The 20110-nt window shown below is 39.3% G+C and overlaps 1 long non-coding RNA gene across 1 annotated transcript in view; it reads left to right on the top strand.

The window, feature by feature from the left end:
* Positions 1-20110, top strand: part of LOC117090347 — a 60519-nt gene that overhangs the window by 35929 nt on the left and 4480 nt on the right. The window contains exon 2 of the long non-coding RNA XR_004439978.1: positions 6229-6326. This is a non-coding gene — a long non-coding RNA (uncharacterized LOC117090347). The remainder of the gene's footprint in view (positions 1-6228; positions 6327-20110) is intronic.

Raw genomic sequence — 20110 nt, 5'->3', positions numbered from 1 at the left:
AGAGGTGAGTGGATCACCTGAGGTCAGGAGTTCGAGACCAGCCTGGCCAACATGGAGAAAGCCCATCTCTACTAAAAATACAAAATTAGCTGGGTGTGGTGGCGCATGCCTGTAATCCCAGCTACTCAGGAGACTGAGGCAGGAGAATCGCTTGAATCCAGGAGGCAGACGTTGCAGTGAGCCGAGATCATGCCATTGCACTCTAGACTGGGCAATAAGAGTGAAACTCCATCTAAAATACAGACACACACACACACACATACAGTTCTTTGTAAAAATAAAAAGAAAATCTTACTTCATCACTGCTTTTAAACATTGTACTGGGAGTTCTAGCTAATGCAATAAGAACCCCTCTCCGCATCCCCAACTGAAAAGGAGAGAAAAGGTATACAGATTGGAAAGCAACAGATAAAATTGTCTTAGATCACAGATCAAGGGATTGAAAAGACAAGCCAGAGACTGGGAGAAAATATTTGCTAGAGACATATCAGGTCAAGGACTGCTATCTAAAATGTACAAAGAACTCTTAAAACTCAATAATGAGAATGCAAAAACTCTATTAAAAGTAGGCCAAAGACCTTAACAGACATCTCACCAAAGAAGACATACAAATGTCACGCAAGCATGCAAAAAGATGTCCGTATCATATGTCATCAGGGAGAGGCACATTAAAACAACAAAGAGATACTACTACACATCTATTAGAATGGCCAAAGACCAGAACAATGACTACACCAAATGCTGGTGAGAATGCAGAGCAACAGGAATTTTCACTTATTGCTGGTACAGCAATGTATAGTCACTTTGGAACACAGTTTGACAGTTTCTTACAAAACTAAACATACTCTCACCATATGATTCAGCAGATGCTCCTGGTATTCACAAATGAGTTCAGAACTTATGCCCACACAAGGCCCTGCACACAAATGTTTCTAGCAGCTTTATTTACAATTGTCAAAACTTGGAAGCAACCAAGATGTCCTTCATTAGGTGAATGGATATATAAACTGTGGGACATCCTTACAATGGAATATGATTCAGTGTTAAAAATAAGTTATCAAGCCCTGAAAATGCACAGAGGAAACTGAAATGCATATTACTAAGTGAAAGGAGCCAACCTGAAAAGGCTACATACTGCATGATTCCAACTATGTGACATCCTGGAAAAGGCAAAACCGTAGACACAGTAAAAAGACTCATGTGTGCCAGGGTTTAATAGGGAGGGAAGAATGAGTAGATGGAGCACAGAGGATTTTTTAGGGCAATAAAACTACTCTCTGTGATGCTGTAATGGGGGAATATATTACAAATATGTCCAAACTTAAGAACGTACAATACCAAGAGTGAACCCTAATGTAAGGTATGGACTTTGTGTGATGATGATGTGCTAATGTGGACTCATCAATTGTAATGAATGGTTCACTCTGGTGGGGGATGCTGATAATGGGGAAGGTTGTGCACGTGTGGGACAGGTGGGATATGGGAAATCTCTGCATCTCACCCTCAATTTTGCTGTGGACCTAAAACTTCTTTTAAAAATAAAGTCTATTAAAAAAAGTTCTGTGGTCGAGTAAGTTTGGGAATACTGTGTTCTCAGATTCTCTCTTGGAGATTATGATGCTCACATGAAGCACATATTAAAGGTTCTAAGAAGTCCAATGATAAAGAAATACAGCATAAACCAACTTGTTCAACCACAGAAGCTTTGTTTGCTCAATAGCTAGTTACGTCCAATGGAACTAGTATGCAATAGAATATTCGTGGGAAATGCTGAAACCCCCCGCGCCAAACACACACACACAAAGTAAACACTTGTGCTCTAAAGGACATCATTAACAAAGTGAAGGCCGGGCGCGCTGGCTCAAGCCTGTAATCCCAGCACTTTGGGAGGCCGAGACGGGTGGATCACGAGGTCAGGAGATCGAGACCATCCTGGCTAACACAGTGAAACCCCGTGTCTACTAAAAAATGCAAAAAACTAGCTGGGCGAGGTGGCGGGCGCCTGTAGTCCCAGCTACTGGGGAGGCTGAGGCAGGAGAATGGCGTGAACCCGGGAGGCGGAGCTTGCAGTGAGCCGAGATCCGGCCACTGCACTCCAGCCTGGGCGACAGAGCGAGACTCCGTCTCCAAAAAAACAAAAAAACAAAAAACAAAGAGAAAAGCTGACTCACAGAATGGGAGAAAATATCAGCAAATCATAGCTCTGATGAGGGACTTATCCCTAGAATATATAACTAACTCTTACAACTCAAGTATAAAAACAAAACCAAATTTTAAAATGAGCAAAGGATTTGCATAGATATTTCTCCAAGGAAGACATGCAAAACGCCAGTAAGAACATGAAAAGATGTTAAACATCGTTTACTATCAAAAAGCAAAGCAAAACAAAACAAAAACACAACAAGATACCACTTTGTGCTCACTTGCAGGGCTATAACCGAGGAGACAGTAAGACAAGTGTTGATGAGGATGTAGAGAAATTGGAAGCTTTGTACATTGTTGGTAGGGATGTAAAATGATGCAGCTTTGGAATACAGTGTGGAAGTTCTTCGAATAGTTAAACAGTTACTACATGACCAGATATTGTGCTCCTAGGTATAAAACCAAGAGAAAAAACATATATACCACACAAAACCTTTCACAGCAATGTTCATAGCTGCATTATTCATAATAGCTAAAAAGTGGAAACAACCCACGCATTTGTAATAAACAAGATGTGGTATATCTATACATTGGAACATTATGTGGCCATTAAATGCAATGAAGTATTAATGTATGCTGCAACATGAATGAACCTGAAGAGAAAGAAAGAAAATAAGTGAAAAAAAAAAAGAAAAGAAAAGAAACAATCTCAAGGGGTCACACATTGAATGATTCCATTTGCATGAAATGTCCAGAATAGGCAAATTTATAAAGACAGAAAGTAGATTAGTGGTTGCCAGAGCCTGGGAGAAGGGGATAATGGGGAGTGACTGCTAAGAGATGTGTGGTTTCTTTTTGGGGTAATGAAAATATTCTGGAAGTAAGTAGTGGTGATAGTTGCATAACTCTGTGAATATACTAAAGCCACTGAATTGTACACTTTAATTATATCACAGTTATTTAAAAAATTAATTAGTTCATGTAAATGACTTCAATATATGATTAAGGCATTACAGAATAGTGAGGAAAGGGAAGCTTATTAATGGTATTGGGGCTATCTGCTTTACAATTTAGAAAAAGTAATACCTTTACATTTATATTATGATTCAAAATACATTTTAGAGGGATTACATATTAAATAGTAGAATTGGTTTTAAACAGAAAAACTAACAAGAAAGTAGAAATATTAATCAGACATTTATTAGTGGAGCTAGAATAAACTTCTTTGCAAAGCAGCAATAGAAGAAATCACCAAGTAAATGATCAACATCAAGCTAGATGTATAAAAATTAAGAACTATTTGATATAAATAGGAAAACAATAATAAAAAGGAAAATAACAAATTGGCAGAGAACATATTGCAGCAAATATGTTGGACAAAAGGTGAATATCTTTACTCTAGAAAAAGTTAAATTATTTGATAAGATATAAAAATGAAAATAAAGCAGAAGATACAAAAAAAAAAGAGAGAGAAAGTTGCACAATTCAAGGCAGGATAAAAGTTGTGGAATAACCTATGTTGTGAAAAGGCTATGTGCTATACTGTTGTGCAGAGACAGGAAATATCCATTTGGTGTTGGGGAGGGAGACAATAAAGGGTAGAGTAAACAAAATGCGGAAAAATATTCGTCCGTTCTTGTAATCAAAGGCATTATTTTAAAATAGTAATTATCTATTTTTCTTTGATTGAATTAGCAAACATTACAATTCTCAAAACTGGAGTGAAGAAAAGGTAAAAGTGGTGTATTCTCAAACATAGACAAGCAATGTAGTATCATGAAAAGATTCATACTGTGTTTGGAATTAGGCAGAATTAAAATCAAACGATAATTCTGTCACTTACAAGCTGTGTGATCTTGGTAACTAAGACAATCTCTCTAAATCTATATTATTAGCCATAATATGGTGATGTTTCCTACTTTGCAGCATTGATGTGAGAAAAATAATAAGGATCTAGCTGAGTCCTTGACACATTCTATGCACTCAGTTTATTCTAAGAGTTCAATAAATAGTGACTGTTTGAATATTACAGTTGGTCATGGAAATTAATAAGAAAGAAATTTAGCAAGTATCAAAAACTATCAAATGTTCATATTATTTGATCCAGTGATTTTACTTCTGGAAATACATTCTAAGAAAATAACCATTAAAAAATATTATATGTACAAAACTATTTTAATGGCATTATCCAGAATAGGAAATGTTTTATAACAGAGGAATGGTTAACTAAACTATGATGTGACTATTTACTGAGCGGAAGTGTGATGTGGCTGCCGCAAAGAATGATAATTGTGAACGTCAAGTCATTTCTTTAAAAAAAATTGGTATTTATGTGCATCAAAGGGCACAATGAACAGAGTGAAAAGGTAACTTACAGAATGGGAGAAAATATTTGCAAATCTTATATCTATAAGGTGTTAATATCTAGAAATATTAAAAACTTGTATAACGTAACAACAAAAAGACAAGCTGATTTTTAAAAGGACGAAGGACTTGAATAGACATTTGTCTAAAGAAGACATACAGACATATGAAAAAATGCTCAATATTACTAATCAGAGAAATGCAAATCAAAACCACAATGAGATAGTACCTCATACTTGTTAGGATGGCTACTATGAAAAAACAAAAACAGAAACAAAAGTAGGCCAGGTACGGTGACTTATGCCTGTAATCCCAGCTCTTTGGGATGCAAAGGTAGGAAGAAGATAGCTTGAGGCTAGGAGTTTGGGACCAGCCTGGGTAATGTCATGAGATCCTGTTTCAACAAACAGACAAAGAAACAAAACCCCAAAAGTAACAAGATTGGTAAGAATGAAGAGAAATGGAACCCTTGTGCACTGTTGGTGGGAAATGTAAAATGATGTAACTCTATGGAAAACAGTATGGAGCTTCCTAAAAAAATTAAAAATAGAAGTACCATATGGTCCAGCAATCCCACTTCTGAATATACACCCAAAAAAGCTAAATGAGGGATCTCAAAGAGATACTTGCCCATCCATGTTTATAGCAGCATTATTCACAGTAGCCAAGAGATAGAAGCAACCCGAATGTCCATGAATGGATGGATGAATAAGCAAAACATAGTACATCCATAAAATGGAATATTACTCAGCCTTAAAAAGGAATAAAAATCTGTCACATACTATAATATAGATAAACCCTGATAATATTATGTGAAAAAACCAGTAACAAAAAGACAAGTACTGTATCCTTCTACTTATATGAGGTATTTAAAGTAGTCAAAATCACAGAAACAAAGTAGAATGGTGGTTACCAGGGACTGGTGGGTGTAGTGGGGGAAAAGGGGAATTGTTTGATGGGTATAGACTTTCAGATTTGCATGGCGAAACAGTTCTGGAGATCTGCTGTAGAACAATGTGAATATACCTAACACTACTAAACTGCACTCTTAAAATAGCTCAGAGAGAAAACTTCACTTTTTTGCCACAATAATTTTTTTAAAATTAAAGCTTCAATAAATATGAATTGATCGTGTTTCACTGTGCCATGTCCTGTGGTCTGGAGGGAGACCACTTCGGAAAAGAAAAGGCCAGAGGGACTATCAAGGGCCATTTGGGAAGAGCAGGGAGAAACCATTGACAGTTTTTGAAAAAGTTTAAGACAGGGTCTTGCTCTGTTGCCCAAGCTGGAGTGCAGTGGCGCAATCATAGCTCTCTGCATCCTGGAACTCCTAGGCTCAAGTGATTCTCCTGCCTCCATCTCCTGAGTAGCTAGGACTACAGGCACATGCCACTGCCCCTGGCTAATTTTTAAAATTTTTGTAGAGATGAGGTCTTGCTATGTTGCCCAGGCCAGTCTTGAACTCCTGGCCTCAAGAGATCTTCTGCCTTGGCTTCCCAAAATGTTGGGATTACAGGCCTGAAACACTGCCCAACCATCCATTGAAATTTTAAAGCAGGAAAACAAAAACAGTGTAAAATAGATTAGAACAGAAAATTATATGTAATACAACTATGCAAAAACACGCCGACGAAAGAAAACACGAAAAGGAATGAGCTTATGGGTGATGTTTTCCTCCATTAAAAAAGTAATTCTTTTTTTTGTCTCCTCTAACTCATAAAGGGAGTGGCCAGCAAAGCCACACAATCTGGAAGTTCTAAGAGAAAGGAGAGTGTTGCGTCTTCTATACCTACCTTTCTCCGGCTTACTCCTCCAGTCAGGTGAGTACAAGTTGAATTCAAGGCTGAGTGTCTCCTGTGCTGCCACCTCGTGGTCACTCCCAGGCTGTCAGCTGAATTGAAGAGTATGCCAGTAACACGTTGTTTCATGTCAAATAATCAGAGCACAGTTTATGAATATGATTGAAATTATTTTAGTAAATAATCTTAAAATGTGTCTCTTAGATACTAGTCTTGATTGCAAGTGGTTGAGGATGAACCTTGTGACCTTTTAAAATGTCTTCCAGCTCTGTTTTATGTGGTTTAAATTAAAAAAAAAAAAAAAAAAACTTTCGAAACTCTGGAAATTTTATATTAACATGGCATAACTCATACCAAAAGTTCTGTTGGTTTGCGTTTTTAGAAAAATTCAATATTTAATAATAATGAAAAGACACTAGAGGTTTTACAAAACGAATGATGAGCTTTAGACATAAATATCATGACTAACATTTTTAAGTTGGCAAATTCAGTATTTTCTTTGCCAACCTGTTATTTTGCAACGAGAAACTTCTCAAAGTAGATGATCAAATAGTCCTTAGGCTCAAAAGTGGTATATGTTGACATTGAGAAAAAATAATATTTTAATATAAGAAAATCTGTGGTGCTTGCTAATGAATGTTTTAAATAATATGGCATGAAGCAAGTATTATTTCCCATAATTTAGAACTATTTTATAACTAATGGTAAATACTACTTTTTTCCAGAAGACAAGTAGACCATACCTATTAAATTAATGTAAGAATTTTCAAAATCTTACCTTATGCAGCTGTTTTTTTCCTTCTTTCTTTTTCCTATTTATCAATTGTAAAGACTATGTAGCAACATTTTCAACTTTTAAAATTCCCTAATGATACCTGAATTTATGGATTAATCTGTATTTTAGGAAAGGCAGAGGCTCTGGACTCAGATTACCTGCTTCCAATTCTGACATGACCTTTCTGGGCACATGTTCTTTGAACCATCTGCAAAATGAGACAAACACGGTACCTAGCTCATAGGGGTTTTGAAAAAGTTGATGAAATAATGCACACAATGCACTTGACAGTGCTCAGTACATAAGCAATTCTTACTCTCAGGCAATATTGCAAATGAAAAGAATCTATGCTAGTGAAAAAGCTCTCTAATTATCACAGCATCATAGTACTCTAATATCTTTCACCAGATCAGTGGTGTGATTTCTTTCTTTCTTTCTTTTTTTTTTTTTTTTTGGGACAGAGTCTCGTTCTGTCACCCAGGCTGGAGTGCAGTGGTATGATCTCGGCTCACTGCAACCTCTGCTCCCAGGTTCAAGCAATTCTTCTGCCTCAGCCTCCTGAGTAGCTAGGACTACAGGCATGTGCCACCACGCCCAGTTAATTTTTGTATTTTTAGTAGAGATGGGGTTTCACCATGTTGGCCAGGCTGGTCATGAGTTCCTGACTTCGTGGTCTGCCCTCCTTGGCCTCCCAAAGTGCTGGGATTACAGGTGTGAGCCGCTGCACCAGGCATGGTGGGATTTCTTTAAAATGTGTGTGTGTGTGTGTGTGTGTGTAATGATCTATTTCTAGAAATGTTTCCTTAGTGTTATTTTGTTATTTAGTTGTTGTTTTGAAGAAATTACTATCACATATGCATCTCACAGCCTGTTCTTCCTTAGATATGGATTCTACAGTGTTCAGAATAGAAACAAAATGAGTTTGACCCAGAGCATGATTGCTTATACTATAAAGTTTTAATTAAAAAGACATAAGAAAAATTCAAATCCAAATATTACATATCTAAAAACTATTCATACTCTACAATATTTAAAACCACTTCTCATACATCAGTGCTAGGTAAAACTTTAATAACTCTTGAATTAGCATTTTAAATTAAAATTTAAAAATCATTTTGATAAACAAACCTTTTAAATACCATTTAAGGTTCTTTAAATAATTGATTATTGTCCACCACATTGTATGATTGGAAAAATAGAAAAACTGAGGAATCTTTTGTGATATTATGTACCAGAAGTTAAAAAAATATGGTACAAATTAGATCCAAACAATATATGGTATGTTGTTTAGATACCAAACAATATATGGTACAAAAATCAGAGAGATGCAGGGAATAGCTCAGAGTAGGAGTGGCGAATGAGGAATTGTCTATGGAGTGTTCTTCAAGGTGGTATGTTGGCAAAGTTCTGGATTATTGGAGAGACTGTCCTGGACAATCGGTATATCTCTGAGTCAGTATATTAGCCTCTTGTTTTTTTATGGAGACAGGCTTCTTTCTCACTTTGTCACACAAGCTGGAGTGCGGTGACACAATCTCAGCTCACTACAGTCTTGACCTTCCAGGCTCAAGTGATCTTTGCCCCTCAGCCTCCTGAGTAGCTAGGACCACAGGTGTGCACCATTGTTCCTGGCTAATTTTTGTATTTTTTGTAGAGGTGAAGTCTCACTATGTTACCCAGGCTGGTCTCGAACTCCTGAACTCAAGTGATTCATCTGCCTTAATATCCTAAAGTGATGGGATTACAGGTGTGGACCACTGCATCCGGCCAGTATATCAGCCTCTTATCAAAGATTGAGGCTGGTCCGGAGAAGCTTGATGGATGGAGAATATGGAGTAAGCAGAAATGCAGAATCTGAAATACATAGTGTGGTTTGGCTGAAGAAAGAGGGTGTGAATGGTGCAGGCACAGCTGCTCAACATCAGAATGAAGCCTCAGATCTAAGTGTTCTCACCCAGATTTGGTGATGCTGAGAACAGGGATACTCTGCTCATGTAGAGAGCTGCTGTGTTCCTTTCATTGATTCAGCACATGCTTATTCAATTTATGTGGCAGAAACCATTGCAGACACTAGGGAACATGACACAGTCCTTGTCTCAAGGAGTTTAGTGGGTGACAGCTATGTGAACATACAATCACAGAAGAGTGTGGTAAATGCTGGACAGGTAATAGGGCAGAATGCTTAGAACAGGGACTTTGGCATTATCTGGACTCAGGCTCTTGCTATGTAACCTTGGTGAGTTGCTTGACCTTCTAAGCCTCAGATTTCTTAGCTAGAAAATGGAGGCACTAACAAAACCTATTATATTTGGGTTGTTATAGGATTGACATGCTATGATGCCAGCCAAATTCTTAACATAATCCTGACTCGTGGTGGTGGGGGCCGGAGGGGGAACCTAATAAATGTTAGCTATTGGGAGGAAAAGCACAGAGCTATGGGGCTCACTACATGAGAAACAGTGAGTTCAAAGAAGACATAATGGAAGATGTGAGTAAGATAAGGCCCAGAGAAGTTAGTTTGACAAAGGAAAGCACATGGAAAGCCAGGGAGGAGTGTTCAGGGAGGAAGAGTTCTAGAGGTGGGAGATTGAAAGGCGTGTTGAAGGAACTAAAAATAACAGATAAATGAACACAAAATGGATTCTGGAGGGAGAGAGAGGAAGGGCTTTGATTCTGCAGGGTTGCATATGTCAGAGAGTTCTTGAGACTAACCAAGCACACACCTACCTCATGGATGTCAGCTTGACCTTCCTTCTGCCTGGATTACTATTCCCTACATGCCTCTTTCCCTTGCTTCCTTCAGGCCTTTGCTCAGACTTCAGGAAAGTCTTCCTTGACCACCCCACATAAAATAGGATTTAAACTGTATAGGGCAGTAGTGAAATAGGCAGATTCAGGAGTCCAACTGCTGGGACTCACATCCCAACGCTACCCTTTCCTGCAGCAAATTACTTCACCTTGTTATGCTTCACCTTCCTCATGTGTAAAATGAGCATAATACTAGTACTGATGCGGGGAGGTGCTATAAGGATTAAATGAACTAACCGAAGTAGACCCTTGAGAAGATTGCTTGGCGCATAGTAAGTACTCAGTCAGCATCTGCTGCTGTTATTGTCACTAATAATATTATTCCAAATAGTAAATAAGGCACACGATCAAGGCCATTACACAGTTAAAGTTAGCACCTGTTCAGTCTGCTCAGTGCTCTGCGCAAGCTGCTGGGACCTAGAGTTCTACGAGGGGGATGATTTTGTCGTTGATGTTATTTTGCTTTTGTTATTGTAGTTAGGAAACACATTGAACACATCAAGAAATATATGGAAGTGTACAATGAATATCTGTATATCCACTACTCAGCTTAAGAAATAAAATGTTACAGGCCGGGCACGATGGCTCAAGCTTGTAATCCCAACACTTTGGGGAGGCTGAGGCGGTTGGATCACGGGAGGTCAGGAGTTTGAGACCAGCCTGGCCAACATGGTGAAACCCTGTCTGTACTAAAAAGACAAAAATTAGCTAGGCGTGGTGGCGGGCACCTGTAATCCCAGCTACCTAGGAGGTTGAGGCAGGAGACTCACTTGAACCCAGGAGATGGAGGTTGCAGTGAGCTGACATCACGCTGCTGCATTCTAGCCTGGGTGACAGAGTGAGATTCTGTCTCAAAAATAAATAAATACGTAAGTAAATAAAATGTTACAAATGGAAGCATCTTAAGGTGTTTTGGTTCTGATTTCTTTATTATTGTCCAACACTAAAAACTTTTTCCTAAGTGAGCCACTAGAAAGCTACTTCCATAGAGTGTTGACAGGTATTATGTGGGGAAAAGTTTGGGGGGTTGGGTTCAAATTAGTTTGAGAAATAATGACTTTAATAAAGTAAAATGGGGTTATTTTCTTCATGATAGCTCAAAGCCTTTCAAGCTGAACACAGGAACCCCTTTCTATGCTATGTCTTTTGTAACTATGCTTTATACAAAACAGTTTTGGAAACACCAATCGGTGTTATACTACTGCATCAACTCCAAAAAGTACCAATCACCTGATAATTTTCACATCACTCAAAGAGGATAAATTAATTTTAAAAATTGAGTTAAAAAATAGGGCTTAGTGGCCGGGCGCGGTGGCTCAAGCCTGTAATCCCAGCACTTTGGGAGGCCGAGACGGGTGGATCACGAGGTCAGGAGATCGAGACCATCCTGGCTAACATGGTGAAACCCCGTCTCTACTAAAAAAAACTACAAAAAACTAGCCGGGCGTGGTGGCGGCGCCTGTAGTCCCAGCTACTGGAAAGGCTGAGGCAGGAGAATGGCGTGAACCAGGGAGGTGGAGCTTGCAGTGAGCTGAGATCCGGCCACAGCACTCCAGCCTGGGTGACAGAGCGAGACTCCGTCTCAAAAAAAAAAAAAAAAAAAAAAATAGGGCTTAGTAATTAATAATCTTAGTGCCAAGAAGATCAGAAGCAAATGGGCAGTTTGACTTTAATAACCATGGAGTTATGGCCTAATATTTACATTCCAATTTTCTCCATAATCTTGCTATTTTATTCCATCCACCTTTTCCTTGATCCTGATATTTATTTTTAATTGTCATTGTAACAATTTTTTGTTCTTATTGCAATATCTCTCAAATCCCTTGTAGAACAAGGCAGGGAATACATTCATTAAACTCAAATGAAATGTACCTAATTTCTTCACTCAAATATACTAAATTTTACAATGCTGATTTAATAACTATATTGGACATTTCTTTCGGTTATTTCCAAATTTAACATTGATTGATACTGATATTAGGCCTTTGGTATTGACGTAAGCCAGAAATTGGACTATAGCCACACCATACTTATAAATTTAGTCATTTCAAGGTTATGTGGTGGTAGAAGTCTGGGTCAGTGATGATCTGATGGATTGGAAGATGGGTGGGGAAAAACTTCTTGGAGCAGCTGGTCCCTGAGCTGTGATTTAAAGAGGAGAAACTTGTGGTTTGGTTGTTATTCCATAGATATGGAAAAAATTGAGCCAAGGCTCACAGCCAGGAGAGGAACAACCAGTGGAAGGAACCACATGACAATAAATTTAGTTGGTGTGGAAGGTGAAGGCTAGGTTAGAGTAGGAGATGAAAACAAAGAGGGTGGGTCAAGCTGGGAGAGGCCTTTGAAAGAAATACTCAGAAAATTGTGTTTGATTCAAAGTGTAATAGGAAATCAATGTAAGTTCATGAGAGGATGTGGTCAAAATAATGAACAAGGAAAACAAAAAGAGAAAAGGAGTAACTCTGGAAATTGTAGTCCTACAAACACAATTTACATACTAGTAAATATTATATAATCTATTTGAAAACAAGTAAACCATACTTGTTGAATGGGTGGAGTGAGTTCAATGCAATGGTGAGTGAACACATGGGCACACTGAGGGAGGTGGCTTCTAGAACCCAGGTGATAAGTGCCCATAATCAGGATAGTGGCTTGTCAGAGACTCTGTGCGAATGTCAAGAGGGATAACAATAATAATGATTATATACATACATACATACCTATATAATATCAGACATCAGGCAGCACTGTGATGAAACTATAATAAAACAGGTGAGGTAGATAAGTCCCTTGACTTTAGGAAGCTTAAAATCTAGAGGCAACAATTCATACCCATTCAACAAATTCTTACTGAGCACTTGATCCTGGCCAGGGTATGCTATGTGCTGGTGGTGGAATAAAAGATACAGTTCTCGTGAAGCTTACAGTCCATCAGGATATAAACAAGTAGGCAGGTAATTAACATCAGTGTAAAGAGAGTCTCTAGGGAAAATACAGAGAGCTGGAGCTAGACTGATGGGGTGGACTGAACATGCACAGAATGGAGTGAGTTGTGTTTCTAAAACTCAGGGGAGTTACAATTATACTATTTTGATAAGCATTTTGGAGGAGGGTGGCGAGCAGGGGAGAGCTCCAAGAAGCATGCTTGAATAGCAATAATGGATCATTAAATTCCTTTCTAAAGAGGCAGAGGTTGGTAATCTTCAGGGCTTTTCTTTTGCTGACCTGGAGATTCAAATCTGCTGCTAGAGGGAAACTTTTCACAGGCCACAGAAGAGAAACTAATTGCTGGCTGCCTCAGGAGCTCCCTCTCTACTCTTCCCCACATAGTGTATGGCTTCTCCTCTATACAAACATCTAAGAGAATCGATCTGAACAGGCGCTCATGGTTGGCTTGTATTTCTCGGTCTTGATTCCATTCTGTAGTGTGCTATGGGAGCATGTAAGTGGGGTGCCCAGCCCATTTTGTTGGGCTGGGGAGAGGGGTGGACAGTGCTTGATGATGTCGTAGTTCAGAATGATGAAAAAAGAACTATGATCCCAGGGGGCAGCTGCCAGAGAAGCCTTGGAAGGAGTGTGGTAACAAGAAACCCAGGAGAAACTACCTGATGCTTTAAACCTGTCTTAACATATGTGAATAGTGTGTTGTTCCCTCTGTATCCTGCTTATCTCTGTGGTCTCAAAATGATCTGTTAGTGCAGCTTGACCACTCACAGACGTTCTCTGAAGGAGATAGGTGCTGTTGGTGAAGAAGTGAAAGTCAGAAAAAGTCAGAAGTCAGGTGTGTTGTTCAGAGCCCTTTGATCCAAGTAACAGAGCCCAACCAAACTAGGTTGTGAAAAAGGTGATTGCTCCTCCCCCATCCCTGCCCTCCTCATATCACTAAAAACCTTAGGAAATGAGTGAGCAATGGACTGAATGTTTTGTTGCTTTTTTCATATGTTGAAACGCTAATCTCCAGTGTGATGGTATTAGGAAGTGGGGCCATTGGAAGGCAATTAGGTCATGAGGATGAAGCCCTCATAAATGGGATAAATGCCCTTATAAGAAGAGGTGGGAAAGTGAGCTGGCCCTCTTTCTGCCATGTGAGGATACAAGGTGAAGCTGGCTGTCTGTAACCTGGAAGAGGGCCTTTACCAGAATCCAAACACGCTGGCACCCTGATTTCTGACTTCCCAACCTCCAGAACTGTAAGAAATAAATATTTATTGTTTCAGCTGCTCAGTATATGGTAATTTGGTATGGGAGCATGAACTGACTAAAACAAGGTGGATGCAGGGCATAAGCCATGGTGTCAGGATTATCTTTTCCTCTCTCTTGTCTCTGCTTTTCTTTGTAACTCAGCTTCTTTCTCTCTTATCCTGGACAGCCTCTTTCAAGCAGCTGGGGAGATGATGAACAAGAAAAATGCAAACACTTTTCATACAATTCAAGATTGTGAAGGAAACAGAACCATCATTCTCATTACGCTCAGCAGAAAAGTCTAGGGAAAATTCTGATTGGCTAATTTGATTACGTGATCATCCCTGAACCATCATTATGGTTAAAGATAATGGAGTTCTCTGACCAAGTTTGGGTCATTTCCCACTTTGTGGATTGGAAGGTTGCATTAACTCTCCTATCCCTGAAACACACACTGTTTAGAGAAAAAGAGTGGATCTATCAAGGGGAAGATACTGCTAATAAAATATAATTTTAAAAAAAGTAAAATCATGGGGGGCTGGGTGTGGTGGCTCACGTCTGTAATCCCAGCACTTTGGGAGGCTGAGGAGGGCAGATTACCTGAGATCAGGAGTTCGAGACCAGCCTGGTCAACATGGCGAAACCCTGTCTCTACTAACAATACAAAAATTAGCCGGGCAAGGTGGTACGTGCTTGTAATCCCAGCTACTCTGGAGGCTGAGGCACGAGAATCACTTGAACCGAGGAGGCAGAGGTTACAGTGAGCTGAGATCATGCCACTGTACTCCAGCCTGGGCAACAAAGTGAAACTGTGTCTCAAAAAAAAAAAAGAAAGAAAGAAGGTAAAATCATGGGCCAAGTATGATGGCTCACACCTGTAATCCCAGCACTTTGGGAGGCTGAGGCAGGCGGATCACTGGAGGTCAGGAGTTTGAGACCAGCCTGGCCAATATGGCGAAACCCTATCTCTACTAAAACTACAAAAATTAGCCAGGCTTGGTGGTGGGTGCCTGTATTCCCAGCTACTCAGGAGGCTGAGACAGGAGAATTGTTTGAACCTGGGAGGTGGAGTTTGCAGTGAGTTGAGATTGCACCGTTGCCCTGGGCAACAGAGCAAGACTTTGTCTCAAAAAAAAAAAGAAAAAGGAAAAAGGAAAAGAAAGAAAGAAAAAAAGTAAAATCATGACTGATACAGATACGTAAATGAGCATATATAAAAGATTTATTATATTCACTAATCAATGATAAAACTAACATTACAACTCGTTCCAAAAAGAAACTGATTTAGGGATATTGAAATAAACATCCAAATGGAGGCAAAACTATTTTTTCCAGAGTGGGTGTGAAAGAAATCAATCAAACCTATACCAAATAGGAAAAAATTAGAGACAAAAATCATTTTCCATTCCTGTCGGTTACCTAGAAGTCACAGAGTTGTAAATACCTCCCACAGTGTTAGAATCTGATAACCCAGAGGGGTTTCCTCTAGAGTGTAGTTGCATAGTTTTCAACTGGAAGCACAAATATTTTGCCTACACCAGGCAGACAAACAACATGTGTTCACTAAACAAGGGATGTAGTATTTGAGAGAGAAATGTTTCCCCTTGTAATTCCAGGTGGTACCAGCAGAAAGCTTACCTAAATTCAGTTACCATAGGTAATGTATTGGTTCCTGGAAATAGGGTCTCCGCCTCAGTTGTCTCTGTGTTCTCTGGACCTAACACATGAGAGATGTTTATTAAGTGTGTGAGATGAATGTTGAATAGTGCACCTGCCATGTGGACTTCCTCTGGAGCAATAGAAAAGTGTCCCCACCTTTATGTTGCTCATACATAGCCTTGAACCATTTCTACAGCTCTTAGTTCTCAGCTAGCAGAAAAGCCCTGTAATTTTATTGCTACAAAATATATTGCATGTATGTAAAACATTAGAAACTTGGATTTGGGGATTTGTATTATAGATTACTCAAGGTTAATTTTGATTCTACAGAGATATTATTTCTGTAGTGGTTGGCTATGGTAACACTAAACAAACATGAGGAATTGTTGCTATTATAACTACAGTAAACTACATTGTAATTACAGTAAAAAACGAACAAACAAACAACAAAAAACAGTAAACAGCAAAAGGTGATAGGAACTGGGATTTGCATTAAACTTCAGTCTATGCTGAGTGTGCCAGCAAATGGAACTTACAACTCCAACGAATACAATTTTTTTCAGGGCATCTAGTTACTCCCAACCAATGAGATACATATTTATTATACCATAAGCAGCTGCTGGGCCAACCCTCAAGGAAAAACATCAACTTAATAGGAAACAACTGCTCAAAATGTATAGGGAATAAGAAAAAAAAATAAGCAAGTGTATATGTGTGTGTGTGTGTGTGTGTGTGTGTGTATGTTTTCTTTTTCTTTCTTTCTTTTTTTTTTTTTTTTTTTTTTTGAGACAGAGTCTCTCTGTCACCAGGGCTGGAGTGCAGTGGTGAGATCTTGGCTCACTGCAACCTCTGCCTCCCGAGGTCAAGTGATTCTCCTTCCTCAGCCTCCCAAGTAGCTGGGACTACAAGCCTGCACTACCAGGCCCGGCTCATTTTTTTTTTTTTTTTTTTTTTTTGTGTGTGTATTTTTTGGTAGAGGCGGGACTTCACCATGTTGGCCAGTCTGGTCTCAAACTTTTGACCTCAAGTGATCCGCTGGCCGCAGCCTCTCAAAGTGCTGGGATTACAGGCGTGAGGCACTGCGCCCAGCCAGCAATTGTATTTTCAGTACGAGGTCCAGAATGACCAAGCCGTCTGTGAACTGCAGGCCCTACAGTCAAACTGTGGAATCAAGACTGCCTATCCTTTAACATGCACTGTTTTGACATTACTTCTCCTCCGAATTGCTTCTTAAATGGTGACACCACAGGCACATGTGATGTCAGGAGAGAGTTAGACAAGCAGCATAGTAGTTCTCCGTGGGAGCAGAGGGAACTTCATCTGCCTTTAGATTCACGGGGTCGCCTTCACTGCTTGGGGCAGATGAATCTGTGTGATTCTTGGAAAATGTGGGACAAGGAGAACCGTAATGAGAAGGAGTCAATTTTAGGAACATGGTCCTTTACCATAGTAAAAGGTAAAAATCTCTGTTTCCCCCATTCAAAGAGTCAATAAAGTATATCCAGCCATTATCCTAAGACCTGTGGTTTCCTTTGGGCCATAAAATATATACTTTTATATATATATAAAATATATAAAATATATATATATACTGCATCTCTTTAAAAGATTCACTTAGTGTAAAATGGAAAGACAGCTTTGAGCAGGGCAGGCTTCTTGACAACTGGATTGCGCGCTATGAAAATGAAAGAATAGAGAACAGATTTTTAAAAGGTTGGAAGTTTCAGACTCTTGAAGGGAAATCTGGGGAGAACTCAAGCAGCTTGAGCCAACAATGCTTTCAAAACAAGTCAAGCTAGCACCTCTGTAAGGTGGTGTCTGAACTTCACCCCCTATGCAAACCAATTTTTAAATGGAAAGAAGCTGAAACTCAAATGAGGCTTGGTCTATTCTCCCCAGGGTGCCCTCCTACGATGAAAGGCATTCTTCTTCCCTAATCAAGTCTATCCCAGTGGAAAACTGTTCTTTCCTCTTTTCTGTGTAATTTAAAAATAAATAAGTCACCAAAAGCCAATCTAGAGATGAAAACCTATTGAAAAGAAATGATGACACGCTTGTTACTGGCCCCTGTGTGGGCAATGCACAGGGAGTGGGCACACACTGCTGTTAGCTGGAGAAAGCATGAACTGCTGAAATTATTTCTGACTGCTAAATGAAGGAGGAAAACTGCCGTGCAATGTGCCAAGTGTTCACATAGAAAATCAGCATACCCCAGGGAAACAGGGAGGGAGGGGGAGACACAGAAAAACTGAATATTGGAGTTTTGGAGCAGGTTGAGAGGTAACAGGAGGGAAAGGATTTCATCTCTGAGGTGGTCCCATTTTAAATCTGCTTTCGCCTTCTTACAGAAAGTGGCTCTCTGTATACCTTTACACACCCGCCTGCCAGCCAGCGCTTCCTCGCCTTCCTCTGCCACACTCCTTTTAAAGCAACAGCTGCCCATTCATGGGCCTGGGCAAACACCTGGGCTTCTTGGCTGTGTGTGTGTGTGTGTGTGTGTGTGTGTGAGAGAGAGAGAGAGAGAGAGAGACAGAGAGAGAGAGAGAGAGAGAGAGAGAAAGAGAGAGGAAAAGAGAGCGAGTGAGCAAGAGAGCATTTTAGAGCTGTGTGGAATCTAAGGTGGCAGTCAGCCTTCCAAGATGCCTGGAAAGACAGAAGCTGGTAAAATGATGAAATAGAGGACTGAAGCAAAACAGGATTGTCTTGGACCTGTGATTGCCCTGAATTTGCCAACAGCAAGACAAAAATAGTTTTGTCTAGAAGATATTTATTCTGAACCAAGCTTTCCTGCAATATTTGTAAGCTATGGTGCACAGAGTACAAGCTCTGAAGTTAGGCGAAACTTACCGTGAATCCCATCTCTGCCACTTACAAACTGCATGATCTTGGGCAAGTTGTCTAATCTGTCTCTGGCAAGGTCGCATTATCTGTAAAATGGAGACAAAGAATATCTTTCTCACAGGATGCTTGGAGGGATTAAATGAGATACAGTATAGTATAAATCAGGTTAGAAAACTAAATCTTTGCTCTATTATTTGTTGGCTAGGTATTATACTAATTTATTCTTTCTGATGTAATATTCTAATGTTAAAAGATGTTGCTCTAAAATGCAATTTCTAATCCTTGAGGAAGATGACAATGAAGAATCTCTTACTATGTCATATAAAGAAAACACTATTCTCTCTAAGAAAACCTGCTGGCTCTCAGTTTCTTCCACCTGTGGAGAACCATGATACATCTCTTTAATATATTCTTTTGTATTCTACATTGACTGAAGGGTTCCACTAAAACCCCTGAAGAATAGAAGAAACAGTAATGTGCATATAGGGTTACCAAATTTAATGTGGCATGGTTTGTTATTGTTTTGCATTTATTTTGTAGAACATGGAACTCATGAGAGCTCCTTCCCAGCAGCTTTTTAATGACAACTGAGTGAGCTATGACCATCAATTACTTTACTCAAATGAAAGATGGATGGACTGTTTTACTCTTCAGACCCCAAAGCAATGTAGATTTGGCAGGGAGTAGTCACCATTAAAACAATCCATTTTTTTAGAGGTGACACATTTTGTGTTTATTCCAATTTGTAAATGTCTTTGTGTTTGGAGGAAAATGTAAGGAAACTCTGGAAGATGTTTCGAAGCTTAATTAAAATGCAATTTGAAAATGTACCCCTTGTGCTTTGCACTTGTAAATATGAACATATTAGGAACTTACACAGAGATGTGAGTGTTCTCATCCTGCTGTTGGGTTGGGAACTGTGTACATTAATCTTCTGTCAAAATAGCAGTGTGCCTCTTTTGCACAACTGAGCCCTGTGGGTAACTTCTGTGCAGTGTATTCATAGGAAGAAAACCTGATATTTTAAATTCTCCTCCCTTCCTCTGGGAAGTTGCTGTATACTCAACACAAACCCTTGCATCTTGTAGTTATAGGGCTGGAAAAGTTCCCACTCAACCAGAGGCTGAAAAACAAAGGACACTCTGGTGAACAGTGGGTAACTTAGAGCACTTATTCTCTAAACTTCTTGTTATTGGAGTAAGAGAAGGGCGTGCCATGGGAATCTGAAATACTCAAAACTCAGATCCATCTCCTATTTCCAGCAGATTTTGGGGGCAAAACTCTGCTTTTCAGTTGTTTAATACAGAAACTGAAGGAACTTTTAAATTTTGTTCAACAGATATTTATTGGGCACCTGCTGTGTACTGATGTTGTTAATTAGTGTTAATGGCATATATGGAATAAAACAAGGCTCCTGCCTTGAAAAGGTCACAAGATCATTAGAGAAGTAACACTGACAAGGTAAAAGGAATAGTTCTTCTCTTAAGGAGTTAACCTTATGACACATGATAGGATAACTGAAGCAATATCTTTAGTCTTT

The sequence above is a fragment of the Trachypithecus francoisi genome, unplaced genomic scaffold (assembly GCF_009764315.1).
Source record: "Trachypithecus francoisi isolate TF-2019V2 unplaced genomic scaffold, Tfra_2.0 Lachesis_group11, whole genome shotgun sequence".
Classification (NCBI taxonomy): Eukaryota; Metazoa; Chordata; class Mammalia; order Primates; family Cercopithecidae; genus Trachypithecus; species Trachypithecus francoisi.
The sequence above is the reverse complement of the archived record's forward strand: the minus strand, read 5'-3'. Positions and strand labels throughout refer to the sequence as shown.